This window comes from Chlorocebus sabaeus, chromosome 10 (genome assembly GCF_047675955.1).
Source record: "Chlorocebus sabaeus isolate Y175 chromosome 10, mChlSab1.0.hap1, whole genome shotgun sequence".
NCBI classification, from domain to species: domain Eukaryota; kingdom Metazoa; phylum Chordata; class Mammalia; order Primates; family Cercopithecidae; genus Chlorocebus; species Chlorocebus sabaeus.
Window position 1 is genome coordinate 75,608,934 of NC_132913.1, and position 17,509 is coordinate 75,626,442.

Consider the following 17,509-nt stretch of genomic DNA (forward strand, 5'->3'; position numbering starts at 1 on the left):
AATACTGGACTACCATGTGTTTTATTTTTATAATCACATTGATACCAAGTGATCATCTAAATGACATTAATTTTTAATGATTGTTCATAAATTCATTGCTTAAGTTATTTACAGAAAAAACAAGTAGCATTTGTTCTCAGATTGTTAATATAATTATTTTTATGTGTGCTTGACTGTTGTGATAAAGGGAAGAACAGTTAAAAGAGGACCCTGGTCAAATTATTAAGAGGACTGATTTCTGATATTAGCTTTAGTACCTCCAAACTATGAGATTTGGGGAAAGTCACTCAAGAGCCCTAGACTTCAATTACCTTGTATTTAAAATAACAGAGTTCAGCTGGAACTAGTTAATCTGTAAACAAATAGTTTCCATTTCAAAAATTGTGAAGTGAGGCCTTTTTAAATGGAAAAAGCATTAGGGAGAAGAAAACTGATTCAATTACAGGGTCTTTGGGGGAAAATTTCTAGCACCACCGTCTCTCCTGATAACAGTAAAACATGGTGGGATATAAGAACCAAATACTTATTGAGTATTTTCTCTGTGCCTATCACGACTCTATTTTAACTCCTGTAAATGTGACTGTGACTCCGTGAGCTAGATTATATAATTCCTGTTGGCAGTTATAATTGATAGGCACAGAAAGCCTAAGGATGGAGTTTGGAATGTAATCTGGTCTGTCTGACTCTAAGCCCTGGATCCATTGTAATACATTATAACTGCTAGCTTTGCAAAATGCCTTTTTCCTTTTCTCATCTATTTTCACACTCAAACTAAAATTTAGTAAACTAAATTCTGAGCAGCACCAAGAATTTTAGTAAAGGTCCTCTCATCCTTTAAGAACTTCTTATGCGAGGATACTCCTCTTCGCCCACTTTCCCATACAGAACTCTACTAAAGGTCGATAAGAATGGGCTGTTGTTTTTTCCCTCAAATCCTACACAGAAGTCCTTAATTCCGGGATAAGCATCTGAATGGAGCAAATTAGTATGGTCTGGGAGTTAAGGCAATTTTCACGTTTGTGTATGTGAGTGTCTGTGTGTGTCTGTTTTGAGGCGTAACAAAGTCCAGAGATTAAGGCCGAGTTAAAAAACAAATGAGGACAAACCAGTCTGCTGAGGTGCGGCCAGAGCAGCAGCAACTGCTTTCTTGATAAAGGCTGTGAAGACGGCACGTTTTACTCTTATTCGTGTATTTCTTTTGACACGTTCCGCCTCTACGAAGCCTCAGAGGTGTTTTAAAATTGTGTTAGGAAACACACAGAGATAAGAAAAGGCAAATGGTCCTGTTCTAGTGTCTCAGGGACGAGGCTGGAAACGCCGCGCGAGTGGGGTGGGAGCGGGGGCCTGTGGTTTTGCTTCTGTCCGGGCTAAAGGCTGAGTAAGGCAGGGCCCCTCCTTCGGCAGATGGGTTTCTCCCTCATTCCACCCTCTACCCACCTCCGGTTCCGCGTGCACGCGCGGGATAGCCCAGTGGGCCCACAGATAACGACCATCGGAGATTAATGAAGGAAAGTCAGCGAGCTCGAACACAGGCGTCCGGTGTGGAAGTGTCCAAGGAGACCGCCAGAAGTGCGCAAGCCGGAGTCTGTGAGAGTTTCCTTCTCACCGAGAGGGGGAGCCCCGCGTTCCCGGCCGGGAGCGACCCGGAGTCCCGAGCCCCGCGTCCCAGCTGCCGCCAGAGCCAGTTTTGGATTCAGCGGATTAGGAAGAGGAGGGAGGGGGGAGAGCGCGCGAAGAGGGAGGGGACCGAAGCTGGAGGGTCCCGAGTCCAGCGCCGTGTTGACGTAGAGAAACTTTCCCTCTCGGCCTCGGAGACGGGGCCCCGGCTGTGCTGGAGCGGAGATCGCCAGGCTCGGAGGACCCGGCAGCTCTTCACGCCCCTGCCCGAAGCCTGACCTGACTGCATCTCTCAGTGAGGTATGGAGATTTATCTGGGCTCTTCCCTGGCTGCGAGCCCCGGCTCCCTCCAGGTGGCGTGGAATCGCTTAGAAACTGATACCCCGAGGGGCAGCGGGGGTGGACAGCTCCGGCCACCAGTGCCTGGGAAGGAGGGCGCGGAGCTGCGGGTAGCCGCTGCCCGGCAGGTTGTGAAAAATTAGGACAGCTAACGGCTCAGGGAGTCGTCCAGCACGAAAGGAGGCTAAGACCTGTTGACGCCTGCTATGGCAGCGCTTGAGGAATGACGGGGGGAGTCCAGCTAGGTCGGGGACGCAGCGGTCTCCGGGCTCCAGAAGCCTCCTTAGCCTTTTGTGGTAACTTTGGTCCGGTGGCGGGGGGCCGGTGGGCAAGAGCTGCAGGGAGACGGTGGGGCAACCGTGGATCAGTCCGGCTGAGGGTGCGTGGATCAGACTGGGCTGAGCAGGCAAGTCATCGTCGGGTCACAGCCAGGCGACCCAAGAGCGAACTTCCAGGGCAGCCTCCCTTTTGTTGGTGCAGGGAGAGAATGTGGGCATGGGGGCGGGGAGGCGCGAAGCTCTAAGGCCGGGCCGCGGATACTTTAAAGCCCAGAGCTGGGAGGGCCCAAAAGGAAGGGGCGGCGTCCACATGGTTACCCTTTTGCCGCGCGGGTCAAGTAGCTGCTTCTGGAGGGCGCAAGGCTTGGCGGGGTTGATGAACCCTTGGGTTCTCGCTGCGACTGCTAAATTCGCTTGGCGGGTCCAGCTTCTCGTGGCCTCACTCACTACACGGATCAGAATCCGGAGCAGTCAGTTCTTTCTATTCTGCAGCTCCTGCGGCTGCCGCGCTGACTTCCCTGTGTGCGGGAGGGAACTCTGGGCAGGCTGGTTTTCTTGGAATGTGTTTACGATGTTGAATGGGACTTGAACAGGAAGCTGGACGCTGCAGCGGGAACTAGCGTGCCAAGGTAGAGTAAGGAAGACTTAGCTGGTGTTGGGCTTGGCGGGTCCACTTGGTACGTTGGGCAAACTCCAAGTAAGTGAGGACTGGCAGTCAAGGTACCCCTCCCTGGATCCCAGTATTGTTTCCCAGCTGAGCTCGTTTTACTCTCATTTGCAATCAGACATTTTACATGCACTGTTTCAATCTGCAAGTTTGATAAAATATAATGCAATTTGGAAGGATTTAATAAATTCATTTTGTGCCTGCTTTTAAAATATGTTACACCAACATTTGAGAATAAAAAGTTACGGAGAATGTTCAAGTCATGACTCAATTCTAGGACTAGCAGGAGACCACAATACTGATGATTTTGTGTCTGTATTACAAAATGGGTGATTAGGTGCTTAAAGTAAGGGAGATTATTAGACAGAGTGAATGTGAGGAAGTAGAAAACTTTGAGAGGAATTGGAAATTCTTCAGATTTGCAAATTACTCCCTTTCTCTGTCAGCCTTTCCCTTTTCCCCTCATGTGAACAAGTAGTCTTGCTGGAAAACCCATGAATTGGGAGAGTGCAGTCGCTGGTGACTACAAGCTTTGCTGGAAACAGCAAACAGGCTAAGGTACTGCCCCACTGCATAATTAAAGGTCTCCTTGAGCTGTCCAGGAGTGTTTTCCAAGTTTTTACGACTGACAAGGAAAAAAAGAGAGGAACCTGGCCGGCAGCCAAACTAGACTGAGCTCAGTAGCCAGGCATGAAAGAGACTGGGGAAGTTGCAGGGGATAATTGGAAAGGGGCTGTCGGTTGTACTTGGGGTTTCAACAAGAGGTTTCTTTTGCAATGAGAATTTTCAGGTGGCTAAGATCAGCCTGTTTGGCAAAAAAATAAACTAAACGTAGAGTGCAGTTGGATATGACTGAGGAAATTACAAAAAGGACTCCAGGAGCAAAGTCTGAACTTTCCTTATCAGTGTTGCAGTGGAATAGCTGGGGGCCCAATGCTGTTTGTGCTGATCAGACTTTGCAAATGCCCACACTTTGTTGCTATTTGTCTCCTTGGACGGGATTTGCTGCAACTTCAATTCCTTGACTTTGGCCTTACTTTGTTTTCATAGCAGCAAGAATTGAAGACTTAGGGGTTTGAGCAGATGGTTTTCTACCTAAATTGAATAATTCAATTAGATATTCTCAACCAGCATAGATTTGAGTCATGGAATTAAAGTAGAAAACGTATCCAGCATGACTTCTTTGTGCTTGTCAAAAGTGATCCTGATAAACAGATCTTGCTGTTTCATGTGAAGAAGTAGAAGGTGAGATGGTCTCAGTATTTCACACATTTGCCCTTTACTGCTTCCTAATTCCAAACCAGCCAGAAACTCAAAGCCTTCTCAGACTCTTCTTTATGTATTAAAGTTATGTTTCATCTCTCTCTTTTTTTTTTTTCTTCAGAGAAGTGGGTTGTAGGTTTACTATTGTGGGCTTAGGGGTTAAATGGTTGAAAACAAACAAACAAACAAACTCATGTGTTTTATATTTCCTCTGTATTTAAGAGTTTGAGATTGTGAATATTAGCCTGATGTCTGAGACTTACTTTGTGAATCACACTCAGCCAAATGTTTTCCCTGACTATGATTTCAGTTTTTCCACTTGCAAAGTAAAGAAACTTTCCTTTACATAATTACAAGATTATTGTGAGAATTAAAGAGATGAAATAATGTTAATAGGCTTTTTGACATAAAGGTCATAGGATTTCTGACTCAGCTGACTCAGTTGAGTTTGTGGGGATAAAATAGGAATCCTTCTATGTTGAATACTCATGTAATAATGACATATCTGGATCTAATTTATAAAAATTACCACTTTTACATTTTAATCATAGCTTTAATTTAATCATAAATTTTAATTTTTGAGGATATAGGGGAGATTTTGTTATGATTAAGGCTGAGTCATTTTCTCAAACAGAAAAGAACAATTAACAAATTCATTTATTTTTATTTCAGTTTATATTTATACACAAGACCAGTTATTTTTAAATTGCAGCTTAATTTTACCTTTATGAAAAATTACCAAGTATATTCACAGAACTTGGCTCTCTTCTCAGAAATAATACTTGAGAGACTGAAATGTATTTATGATATACAGACAGACTTTCTTTTCTCAATGGCCACAATAATTTTCTTAAGAATTTGGAGGATAGATTTTGGAGCTATTCATTAATAAATCCAGCCGATGTTTGTTGTATGTATATCATGCATCATCAGGCCTCTATTCCCATCAGCGCCTAACTTCTCAGCTCTCTGATTTCTGTGCATGTTATTTTACTTCTTAAACATTTTACCAACATATCATTTATTGTCTATATTTCTGTCTATAATTTATGAACCTTTTCATTGTTGATTCATTATGATAATTGTGAAATATTTCGTTTTTAGTGTGACATGTCAATTAGTAAAATATACTACCTATTTTTATGTTTCGTTGTATTGTGCTACAGTCATGGATGTTTAACTTAACTCTTTTTCGGGTGAACAGATCAATTTATTAGAGAAAACAGAATAAGTATAGATGAATTGTTTAAAGGATAGTCTTTTGCTAAAATGCCTAGTCATAGCTTTTATTTTTAGACTTTATATTATCATTAATAGTGAATCTGTAAAAAGCATGAGTATATGGGATACAGTAGTTGGGTTGAATTTATACTCAAACTTACACTATGGGTATCCTTGAACTGTTCAAGGATATATTAGGGTAATTTTAATAAAAATGTCAAATTTTACCTTTCATTTTAAATTAGAAATTCTTAAAATTCTTATCTCCATTGATGAGTGGTAGGTGATTTAAATTTTACTTAGCAAAGTGGTGTATTTGTGATTCAATCCGCGATATTGCAATTTGTTTTCTAAAACCGCTAAAGGATAAAAAAAGTTATTTTATTTTAATATGATAATGAATTTAAAGATAGTTACAGAAGCTAACTGCATAACTGCTTAACCGTGGTCCTTAAACATATTAGAGCCTGGCGGATCTAATAGTGTTTGCCTTAATGCATTTAGAGATCAGGAAACTTAAACTTTTTTCTATAAGAGTCTAAAATATACTCAGATTGGAAGAGGAAAAAATGGTATAAACTTTGAACAGAGAAATCACTTCACTTTCAAACACTGGGGATATGAAATTGAAATCAGTCCTTTATTTTTAAAGACAATGGCTAAAAGTCATTGTTCCAGAGTAAGACTTAGAAAACAATGCTTATACTGTTTTCAGGCCCTGTTATTTGCTAGTTTTTTGTTTGTTTTATGCTTAAGAAATGTTTTCAGCCACTCTAATGATGCTTACCATGCATGATTAATTGTCATCAGAGGACAGTAAATTGACTCAAATATTGTGTGGGACAATAAGTGTCAATTTTCTGTTTACATTGAAATGGTATAGTTATGGTGAATTTGTATTTAGTTTTGTCTTTCAATATTGTATACTTAACAATAGTTTTGAAAAGGCTACCCTGATTTGCACACATAATATGAATAAGTAACTTAACTTTTATAGAAATTGTGATTTTCAGTGTATTTTGTGCTAAGTTGTAAAGATTAATATGACTTTTTAAAGGAAGTTTTGAATAACCTTGTATGTATTTTCTAGGATGCAACTAAGAGAGTGCATCTAGATTTCAATACCTGCCTTTATTTCTTGTTGGTTTTTTTTTTGCTATTAACATTATATAAATATACCTATACATCAGATGTATCACATGCCTCCTGATGAAGAAGTTCAGAGTAGACCTTAGAAACTTCCATGTTTTGGGGGACTACTTTCTCTCTGTCTCTCCCTTTGTCTCTGTCGTTCTCTCTCTGTCTGTCTCTCCCTCTCTGTCTCCATTTCTTTCTCTCTTTCTATGTGTGCATACTTATGATACATATATATTCTTCGATGTTTCTCTATTAGTGCTATAGTTTTTCTGTGGGGAAAAATAGCTTCAGTTAATTGATATTTTTGAGCCCAATTTTAACAACTAATTAAAAATGTTTCCCACATAAGTATTGCTAGAAATCCTAGAAATCCTTTTTTTTCCCCTTTTTTCCAAATTCTAGAAGTGATTTTAGACTTCTATTTATATCTCTGAAAGAAGAACAAAATAGTTGGCAAGATCTTCTACCTACATTCTTGGTTGTTGTCTCTAATGATGGCATACTCATGGAAGCCTTTTCTACTCTTCTTAAGTAGAACACAAGCACATGTGCAGTTAACTACTGTAAGAGGGTCAATTCACTATTTAGAAGTTAGATACTACTGATAAGTTTAGAAGGTATTGTGAAGTGAGAATTTTATACAAATGTAGTGTTTTCCTGGTATGGTACAGCTTTTTCTTAATATTAGGTGTTACAATTGATGCATTTCTTGAAACTTCATCCACCAGTCCTCCAGGAACATCAAGGATCTTAAACTTTGCCAGAGCTACAAAGGCTGTAGCTTGAAGACTGTGGGCTCAGTCTTCACTCTCCTCTCTTACAGAAATAAAGACAATCATTTAACAGCATATATAATCTACTGACTGAATCATTAATGATTTGCCTGTTTATAGCCATATAATATTTCATGAGATAATAACTATTGTTCTCATTTGATTTATATTTAAATGAGATAATATCAATTTTAAATATAATTTTAGCAAAAATCAAACAGAACATTTGTAGTATGGTAGCAAACATGCAAATTTGGGGTAAAACATTGAAATAAGAGAATAAATGTGATTTTAGCTTCTCAATTTTTTCATAGCCATTTATAACCATCAAGAGATACCAAATTTTAGGTAAAATTTTAATAGCAAGTAGGTTAATTTACCCAGATTTCAACCTCATGAGTTAAAACATAGGGTTGTAAGTACTAATGAGAGTTTTGTTTAAGAAACAGAGTATTTTGTGAAGTGTCTTTAAAGGTCAAAGTATGTGTTATGCTCTGTAATTTATTTTATTTTTGTCTACTTTGAGGAGCTGTGTAGTAATAAAGGACTTTGGTTGATGATCAAACTCTCCTTTTACTCCTTGGTGATGTGTGTTATTATAGTCATGAAGATGTCCAATAACATAAATATTGAACTTTACTAGTAGTGCAAATAAATTCAGAGAAAGTTTGACTGATTAGAAAGAGCAATTGCATAACTGAATTAATTTCAAAGCTATGCTGAATATGTTAAGTAAATATAATTAGAGGGTGTTTATGGATTGTAGTCTCTCAGAATACAGTTTGAGAGAATTTTTAAGGAGTCACATTTGAGTACACAAATTTTATTTGAAATTATATAAATGCAATCTGAAATGGCACAAGTCTGTTGGTATTTTGGATTTACAAAATAGCATCATTTTAGAATAACAATGGCTATTGCTTTAAATTTTTATGAATTATTTTTTTCTGTTTTAATGCATCACCATTACTGGATATATAGGAGAAAAACCTTTAAACTTCTTAACATTAAATCAGTAAGATGTCTCCTATTGCTAATGTCTTTAATCATTTTAGAGGAAGAACTACTACATCTGTAAAGTCTGAGTTATCATAGGTTTAGTTGATTACATTCATGATCAATTTGGAAGAATAAAATTTCCTAAGTAGCACAGATAAGGTTTTAGAAAACAACATTTTAGACTTGATGTTGTTGGAAGTAAATGCTCAGTGCTGCCAAGTGAATATAGCACTCAGGCAAAAGTTTTCTCAGCAAGGCAATTTACTTCTATAGAAGGGTGTGTCTCGCGGATGGAGCAATGGCGAGAGCACACCAGACAAGGGAGGAGAAAGGGATCTTACTATTAATGCAGCTAATCCCTACTGCTGTGACTTTCCCCTATTGGCTAGGGTTGGACCGCACAGTCTAAGATAATTCTGACTATTTTAAAGAGAGCAGGGGTATGAGCTGGAGTGGCAGGGTGAGTAGTTTTGTGGGAAGTATGGTTATAGAGCAGGTGACTAAGGATGACTAAGGACAGAGCAGGTGACTAAGGATGGAGCAGGTGACTAAGGATGACTGAGGACAAAGCAGGTGACCAAGGATGACTAAGGATAGAGCAAGTGACTAAGGACAGAGCAGGCGACTAAGGACAGAGCAGGCGACTAAGGACAGAGCAAGTGATAGAGGATAGGAGGGGGTTGTTTACTGAAACTAGGGACAAGGACATGTAAAGAACGAGGAAGTTAAATTTTAAAATGGAGAACAAAGAACAGGGAAGCTCAACATGCTGACATATTGGTTTTTTGAAGAGGAGTTTACTGTATCCTACAATATAATGAATCTTTCTTTGAGATATGCTTATTCAATGAGATTTCATCTTTATTCAATGATTTTATGTTCACTTATATACATTTGAAATCTTTCCCCCCTTCTCATTTTGGGAAATATAACTGTGTTTAAACTGTGAATCTGTAAATGAAGAGATTCTGATATGATACAGTTGAATTTAATAAATATTTATCAAATAACACTTGTTCTTTTTGTAGTTGTGTGATTAGCTGGTGACAGAGATCTCCTCTTATTAACTTAAATAGAACTTGGTATTTCTATATAATTCTGAGGTACAGTGCAGAGGATGTTGAGGAAGGAGGGGTGGGGAAGGGGGGTATTCACAGGGTGAAGGGAAGCAGTGTATGGAAAGAATGTGTGGAGGTGATTCTCACACTAAGTCACAGGATGAGGATGAGTTGGGCAGGCATTGAAAAGGGACAGTTTCAGTCAGAGCAGGTGGGGAAGGCAAGAAGACATGAAGCCATGAATATGGTTTAAGAGAACAACTTGTGGATTTTACAATTATAGAGATGTTCCTCCTTTATGTTTCCATGTTCATGAATAACCATTAGTAATTACATAAAGGAGTTTTAGCTAGATTATTAGTTTTAGCTGAATAATTTTAGCTGGATTATCTTGCAAAACAGCCATCTTGTTTTTCTTTCTTTTTCCATTTCTCCAGACCTGATCAGCATGTAATTGGAATCACAAGGAGTAGGTTGTGCTCTCGATTTCATATTTATATTTAATTTCAGAACATGCAGATTAAAAAAATAGTTTATCTTTTTCACAGCATTAACTATATTGGGAGGAGTTATGATTTGACTGTGCATCTTGTCTTATATTTGTTTATTTTTCATATCTAAAGAACAGATATGTTAAATAGTTATCTCCTACTTGGTAATAAGTAATGGTGCCAGTATTAACAATTTTTATGAATAATATTGAAAAAAATATTTTTTTCCTGAACATATGGAAACTTGATAGTTTTTCTATGTGTCATTGACTTATTTAAGATTACATATTTGGTTATATGGTGTGCATTACTTACTGACCATTGTTGATAAAAAATGTAAATATTTGCTAAGAAGTTTGGAAAATAAATTTTGAATATATACAAGTATAACAAATTACTATCTTATGAAGGGGACCTATAATTAAAACATATATGACATAATTTAGTTCCCTATATTCCCTTCTTTTTGCTTGCCTTGACCATTCTGTGAGATACACTATTTTAAAATTAGTTTCTTATTGATGTTTGATTTATTTGAAACTAATGATTCAACTTTATTTTTGAAATAAATGACAAGAGCAGCCTCTTTAAACGTGTTAATTTAAAATGGTTAATATATAGAGCTTCACATTTATAAATCAGTTTAGTAGGTCTGAACCACCTTGAAGTTCCAGGGATGGGTCTAAGGTAATAGTTTTGTACTTGAAAATTGACAATACCGTCAAGATCACAATAAGAAATAATGGTATTTCAGTCTCTTTCTGGCTTTTGACTTCACTTTGTGTTTTCTGTAATGGTAAGCATCAAGCACCACTGACACTTATTTGCTTCCCTGTCCTGTTGAATGTCCAGGTTCCTGTTTATTTGTTTGTTTGTTTATTTATTTATTTATTTATTTTAGAGACAGGGTCTCACTTTGTCACCCAGCCTGGAGTGCACTGGTGCAATCATAGCTCACTGCAGCCTCAAACTCCTGGACTCAAGTGATCCTCCCACTTCAGCCTCCCAAGTAGCTGGAACTATAGGTGCATGCCACCATGCATGGCTAATTTTTAAACTTTTACAATTTCTTGTAGAGACAGGTTCTCACTGTGTTGCCCAGGCTGGTCTAGAACTCCTGGGCTTAAACAATACTCTGGCTTTGACCTGCCAATGTGCTAGGATTACAGGTGTGAGCACTGTACCTGGCTCCAAGTTCCCTTTTAATGACACTTAATGACATTGGATTAAACCACGTGTGATTTGTACCTGAAGTTAACTCTTCTTTCCATTTCTTGCATATCCATTTGCAAGAAGCATGTTTTCACTTTTGAGAGCTATGTCACCTTCCTTGTACTGTGGCATACATTATTGATAGTCCACTGAAATCTATTCCTTATTCTTCTTTTCCCTGGTGTTATTCAAATGTACACTCTTTCCCACATAACTCGGGGGAAATCAATCTGACTCCTAATTCAAGAGAATTTTAGATTAGGTTCAGCTAAAAATCTTAGTGTTTCTATGCCCCTTGGAAATGGTTTTTCCTTGTCCCAGTTATAGTCATATATCACATGTCAGGTGAAATGGGAGGACTAAGGGGAAGTGGGTAGAAAAGATTTAGTTCCACTTAGCAAGTGAATATTGGATGAGAAAGCACATGTTGGCTTTTGATATTTGTCCTATCTGGAATATATGCTTAAAATTGCTACAGGGATCATCTTTTGTCACAAGGAGATTCAGCTTGAGGGCAAAACAAATGCCTTAAAATGGCAGAAAAAATATAAAAATCTTGGGTACTTGATGGAATCATTCGGTTCTTGACTCCCCACTATATTTCTGGATTTACTGCTGTGTGAGATAATGAATTTCTTTCTTTTTCAAACCAACTTGAATAAAATATTTGGCTACTTAAAATAGTATCCTAATTATAGCCATTATTAAATGGTATCTTAATTTTGTAAGTAAAAGTTTTAGAAGTAGTAATTTAGATTATTGAAGAAACTTTATAGACTACTTGGGTTTTTTAAATTTTAGATATGGTTAGTGCTGTTAGTCTATAAAAATTTATTATTCAAATCACCATGCATTAAGTTTTTAATACAGTAGATATGTCAATCATCTTATTAACTAAATTCATTTTTAAATAAATAAATTAAGCAGGAGGTAGAGACTAGCAAAACTAGGAATAATCTAACAGGCTCAGACAATAGAGAACTAAATTTAAAAATTTTTGAAATATAAATTTGTAATCTAATCAGTTCACAAAATTATACCACTATTTATTGGCTGTGTGGTATCTTTAGTGTATTGGATACATTAAATATACATAAAGAAACATTAAAGCAATTTCAGTGCCTGGTCTGAGTAATTTAAAACTTATACTGTGATGTTAAGACTAATTTGTAACTATTTAAATATAAAAGATAAAGCTGATAAAAGTAAAATTTTAAAAAATGGTAAACTATAGTTCCACTCACAGAGGTATACAAAAATACAGACATATAGTAAACTTTTAAGTAAGAGCTAGTGACAAAGATTTTCTCCTTGATCAAATCCTGGCCAGGCTCTTGTGCATCCTCTTCTCAACCAGGTGTTGACTTTTGGGCTTCTGTGTTCTAATCTGCATTGCCAAATTTAGCAAGAATCCTACTAAGTCACTTTGGCCATCCTCAATATTTGACAACCCTATGTCTAATCAGGATCCTCACCCTCCACCATTTCCCAGATGATATCTCATCACCCTAACCTTCATTCAGCAAGAATTCTAACTAGTAATTTTTCTTCCACTGTCTTACATCCTGCTATTTGGCCACAACTTTCTACCTTTTCTTGTAGCATTTGAAGTTGAGCCTAATTTTTCTTACTCACTGCAAAACCCCATTGTAGTGGTCCCAACACCTATTATGATGGTCCTGAATAAAGTTTGCCTTCCTGTTCTTTAACAATATCATGAATCATTTTATTCAACACTAGTTTTATAAAACTGTAGTTCACTGGAACCATTAGCAATTTAATCTTTTTCTGCCACCAGGTTCTTGACCTGACCCACCCTTTACAATGACTTAGCAGTATACATATTAGTTTTTGTAATGTGGTCTAATCAAAATAAGGAGATACATCTCTCTTTGTCTTTTTGCCCTGAAGGTGGTGGGAATAACCCAAATCTGAGAATTGACAAGAGCAGGGATGAAATATATTTTGGAGTATTATAGCTCGCTTTAGCTGAAATAGTTAACCAAGTAGTTTAAGCAGGAGGTGGAGGCAAGCAGAACCAGGACTAACCTAATCTGCTGAAAGAATAGGCAAAGTGTCATAATGGGCAGGTTTGCGGGGAATGAGCGATGTGAGAAATGAAAAACCAGAGGTTGTGTAGGCAGTGCACTTAAAGAGAGTTGGTGAAACTGTAGGTGGGAATGTCACAGATGCTGAAAGCCTGCAGTAAAGCTGTGTGGCAACCGGGTCATTGGTCAAGACTGAGAAAGGCTAATGTATTAGAATTGTTTTCAGTGTGGATGTTAAAAGCATGGAGATTGGGTTGGAGAGAAACGTAGCCAATAACTGGGAAACCTAAAGAAAGTGATAGAGACATTAGAGAAGCAGTTATTGATGGCAACATTTGAAGTAACAAGACCTCCTACATTACTGTGATTGACTTGTGCATATTAGTTTTTTGCATAAGAATGCAATAAACATGCTTGAGATGCTTTCTTTATGAGATCATGACCTTCATTCATGGCAACTAAGGAAGTCACTACACTGGGGAAGCTAGGCAAGGGAGACCAGAGAATACAAAGTGCTGCAATTCTCAGAGGATTACTGTTCTTTTGGAAATGATTGCTTAGAGATTGTCCTGGGGCCCCCCTCTGCCCTTACAGAATAGGAGTACCCTCTGGTGACCTTTTCTTGTTTTAAAAGGGAGCCACATTCTTGTGGGTTTTTGAATGAGAATAAATGCTGCTTGGTATGGAAATTATCATAAAGGAACTCTGCTTATGGAAGAGTTTGGAAATTATAATAGAAAATATAACTTGGCTCACAGCAGATATAAAATGAGGGAGAGAATGTATATCTAGATAATTCAATTTCCAACTCCCACTTGTGCTGAAATAATCAGATAAAGTAAAAATAGCACCCTTCCTTAATTTGTCTCTCTCTATTAAGATCTTCATAGCATCTGTACCCTTTCCCTAATCTATTTTCTTATACCTATGAGTTGACACCAAAATGGATTTTTTGAACAAGAGAGTAAAGATAATAAGAATAGTATTTAAAGTGCTATGTCCTAAGCATCATGCTAAATGTTTTTTACAGTTTACAAATTATAAAGAAACTTGTCTGTCTCCATAGCCAGAAAGCAGTGGAACCAGGGCAGTTGGTAGGATGGGAAGTAATGTGTCTCAACCACCGTCCTAGCTGAAAAAGTGTGCCGTTGAATGCCAACTGGACAATTAAGCCAGCTTTGGTAGTTCTCTTTACAAGTGAGAATGTAACACCTTTGAATTACCTGAATTCCTAGATTCCTGGCAGATGCTTGTTTCCTTCTTTTTTGTCCCTCTGATGGCACAATGAGCTACTCATTTCCTGCTCTTAGGCATAGCTACTTGTACATCCTGTATGATAAGACATTTGTTCATTTTATCCGCTTCAGTTAGATAAAGCATAAAAACTAATGCATTGTTTAAGGAAAAACTCTCAAACTATGTTTTTCCTCTGCTCTCATACAACAACAATCAGCACAGAAGACTTCTGTGACCAAATATGTGTTTTTTTTTCCCCCCGTCAATGAACAGTGGACAGCAAATGAGTGTCCTCTAATTCAATTCTGACATTACCTATCTAGAGATAATGTTGGATCCCACACGTTGAGGGCTCATTTCCCAAGACTGCCCCTCATCCCCCTCCAACACTTGTTGGAAATCCGGGCCTCTGAAACTTCTGACCGACTGCCTTCAAGCTGGGGTTCCCATGATTCCCTCTTTGGATTTGATTAATTCGCTGAATCAGCTCACAGAATGCAAGGAAACACTTACTTATGTTTACCAGTTTATTATAAAGGATAATAGAAAGGATGCAGATGAAGAGATGCATATAGGGCGAGGTATAGGGACTTACATGCCTTCCCTGGGTGGGCCACCCTCCAAGAACCTCTACATGTTTCAGCTATCCAGAAGGATGCTCTCTGGACTCTTTTTGGGTTTTGAGGGAGGCTTCATTATATAGGCATGATTGACAACCGTGTAGAAATGTGACTGGACAAAGCATATGATCTAAACCCAGACAGGCCTGTCCGTTCAGACTTTTCTTGGCTCCTCTGTGTAGCATTCCTTCCTTTAGGGTATGGGGGAGGACTCTATCTGTAATGAGTGTTTTGATTCACAATCAAATTAGAGTCCTGCTTGGACAGGTAAAGGACGGACAGGAGGTCAGAGAGGTTTCCTGAGGCCTAAAGTGCCCCAGCATTGTAACAAGGACTATGAAAGTTGGGAGACAGGAACTGTGGATGAAAAACAATATATTTGGTGATACCACACCCATTGACTATGTTCTGTCTGCATATTGCTTTGACTTTTGCCTGATGTGATTTGTCAGGATAGTTAAAATGTTAGGTGAGATAGTTTCATTTCTTCTTTTTTAAAAAAATTTTCAAAATTTATTTTCGAGATAGTCTCGTTCTCTCGCTCAGTCTGGAGTGGAGTGGCGCGGTCTCAGCTCACTGCTGCCTCTGCCTCCCGGGTTCATGTGATTCTCTTGCTTCCTTGCTTCTTTCTGAGTAGCTGGGATTACAGGCATGTGCCACCACGCCTGCCTCATTTTTGTATTTTTAGTAGAGATGGGATTTCACCATGTTGGCCAGGCTGGTCTTGAATTCCTGACCTCAAGTGTTCCGCCCGCCTCAGCCTCCCAAAGTGCTGGGATTATAGGTGTGAGCCACCGTGCCTGGCCTGATTTCTTCTTAATCCCATTTTTCCTCCTTGGTTTTGTCAAATGATAAGGTTTGGGTAAATAAAACCTAAGATATAAAATTACTAATATCAATAGTTTCTAATTGTTCAACATGTACTTTTCACTTAAGTATTTGACAACATTTTTCTTCACTGAGAAGATGGACTAGATAACCTCAGAGAACATTTCAGCCCTTAGGGTAGTCTAAGTTTTAACTTTAAATAGTTTTTTTTTTTTCTTTTTTTAAAGAAACCTAAAACCGATTTCTTAATCAAAATACCATATTCAAAGTTGTCCTAATTTTGGCAGTTGAGTTCATCATTTTGTCTTTCTTTGGTAACTTAAACTGTTAGACATTTGATCTCTTGTGGTATTTCTTGCTGGGGTATTATAAAAAGGTTCTCTTGGCAGGGGATTTGACATTCTAGTTGTGAGGGAAGATTTCTTGGTAGAAAGCAATGAGAGTGAGCAGAGAGTGGTTCAAGTGTGTAAGCAGGAGGAGAGAATGTATGGTTTAGCTACAGAATAGGAGACTGAAAATAGAGCTAGAGAATAGGGTAGAAAGAAAAGAGGGACTAAAATTGCTGGAGATGAAGCCAATGAGTCAGGGAGTCATCTTGTCAGACTTTGCAATCCAAAGTTTGTACTTCATTCTAAGAGCAATTCAAAACCATTTAACAAAGGTTATAATGGAGTTGGTGACAAGATGTCATCATCTGCGTTTTAGAAAGAGCTGAGTTGATGTCTACCAATATGTCTAGGCAAGAGGAGGTGGAAGCCTAGTTTAGAGGGATGACCATGGGAAATGACTTTATTCCAGAAATATTAAAGAGGAAATAATGTTTTGTACTTTTTGTATATTTGATGACTATCAATAATTGTGGGAGGGAGACAGTAGGATGTAGGCAGGAGAATGGTGTACATCTTGATTCTGAGTTTTCTGGTTTTGGTAACTTGGATGTTTGTACCATTTATCAACAGAATAAATACAATAGAAGCAGAATTATTGAAGGAAAAGAATGATTTTGTAGGTGGTCAATAAATGATAGCTAGTATTATTGTGTCGTGAAACTATAATTTTTGGATTGTTGTATTTAAATTTTACAGTAAAATTATATGCTATTTTCATTGTGATGAACAAATATGATATTTTATGAAAATAAATTTATCCACAATGATAAATACAGGTAGAACAACTTCAACATAGTATGTAATTTGTGACTTAGAAAAGATATAAATTAGGATACAGAATTAATTTGTTTTGACATATCTCCGTCAAAAAGTTGTATATTTTCAGAAGAAAATACACACCAGTTTAAAACATTGTATAATTTGAAGTGAGATACATCTCCTTTTTCGATAATTTTTTTTACACAAATAAAATATGGTAGAAGGAAGTTTATAATTTAAAATATTAATATGAAACAAAATAAGAAAGCCTTAATCCTAAAATTATGTATGAGAAAGCTACTAAGATTTTTAGTTTACATGGGTCAGTAGTTTTCTTTTTAATTGTATAATTAATTTATGCTGCTGAAACACATTTAAGAATACTGAAGTTTAGTATAAAGGAAAAAAGGCTAGTTTCCCTGAATGTTTTGATTTGCATTCTCCTTTATTGTTTAATTATAATTGAGGTCATGTGCCCCACACTGGTTTGTAGACTAAGTTCTTTTCACATAATGTACTGTGATGTACAGCCATTGATTTAGGCGTATGTACTGATATGGGAGCAGGAAGAACT

The 17,509-nt window shown here is 37.7% G+C and overlaps 1 protein-coding gene across 9 annotated transcripts in view; it reads left to right on the forward strand.

Annotated features, from left to right (window-relative positions):
- Positions 1 to 1,462: 1,462 nt before the first annotated feature.
- The window catches only part of GULP1 (GULP PTB domain containing engulfment adaptor 1), a 301,980-nt gene continuing 285,933 nt past the window's right edge, over positions 1,463 to 17,509 (forward strand). For 3 of the 9 annotated variants that reach the window (XM_038001858.2, XM_007965592.3, XM_038001863.2), the window contains exon 1: positions 1,463 to 1,917. The gene's annotated coding sequence lies outside the window, so the exon portion shown is untranslated. Of the gene's footprint in view, positions 1,918 to 2,571; positions 2,864 to 17,509 lie in introns of those variants that run through there. The other 6 variants (XR_012094241.1, XM_007965596.3, XM_038001859.2 and 3 more) reach the window with 4 other exon arrangements.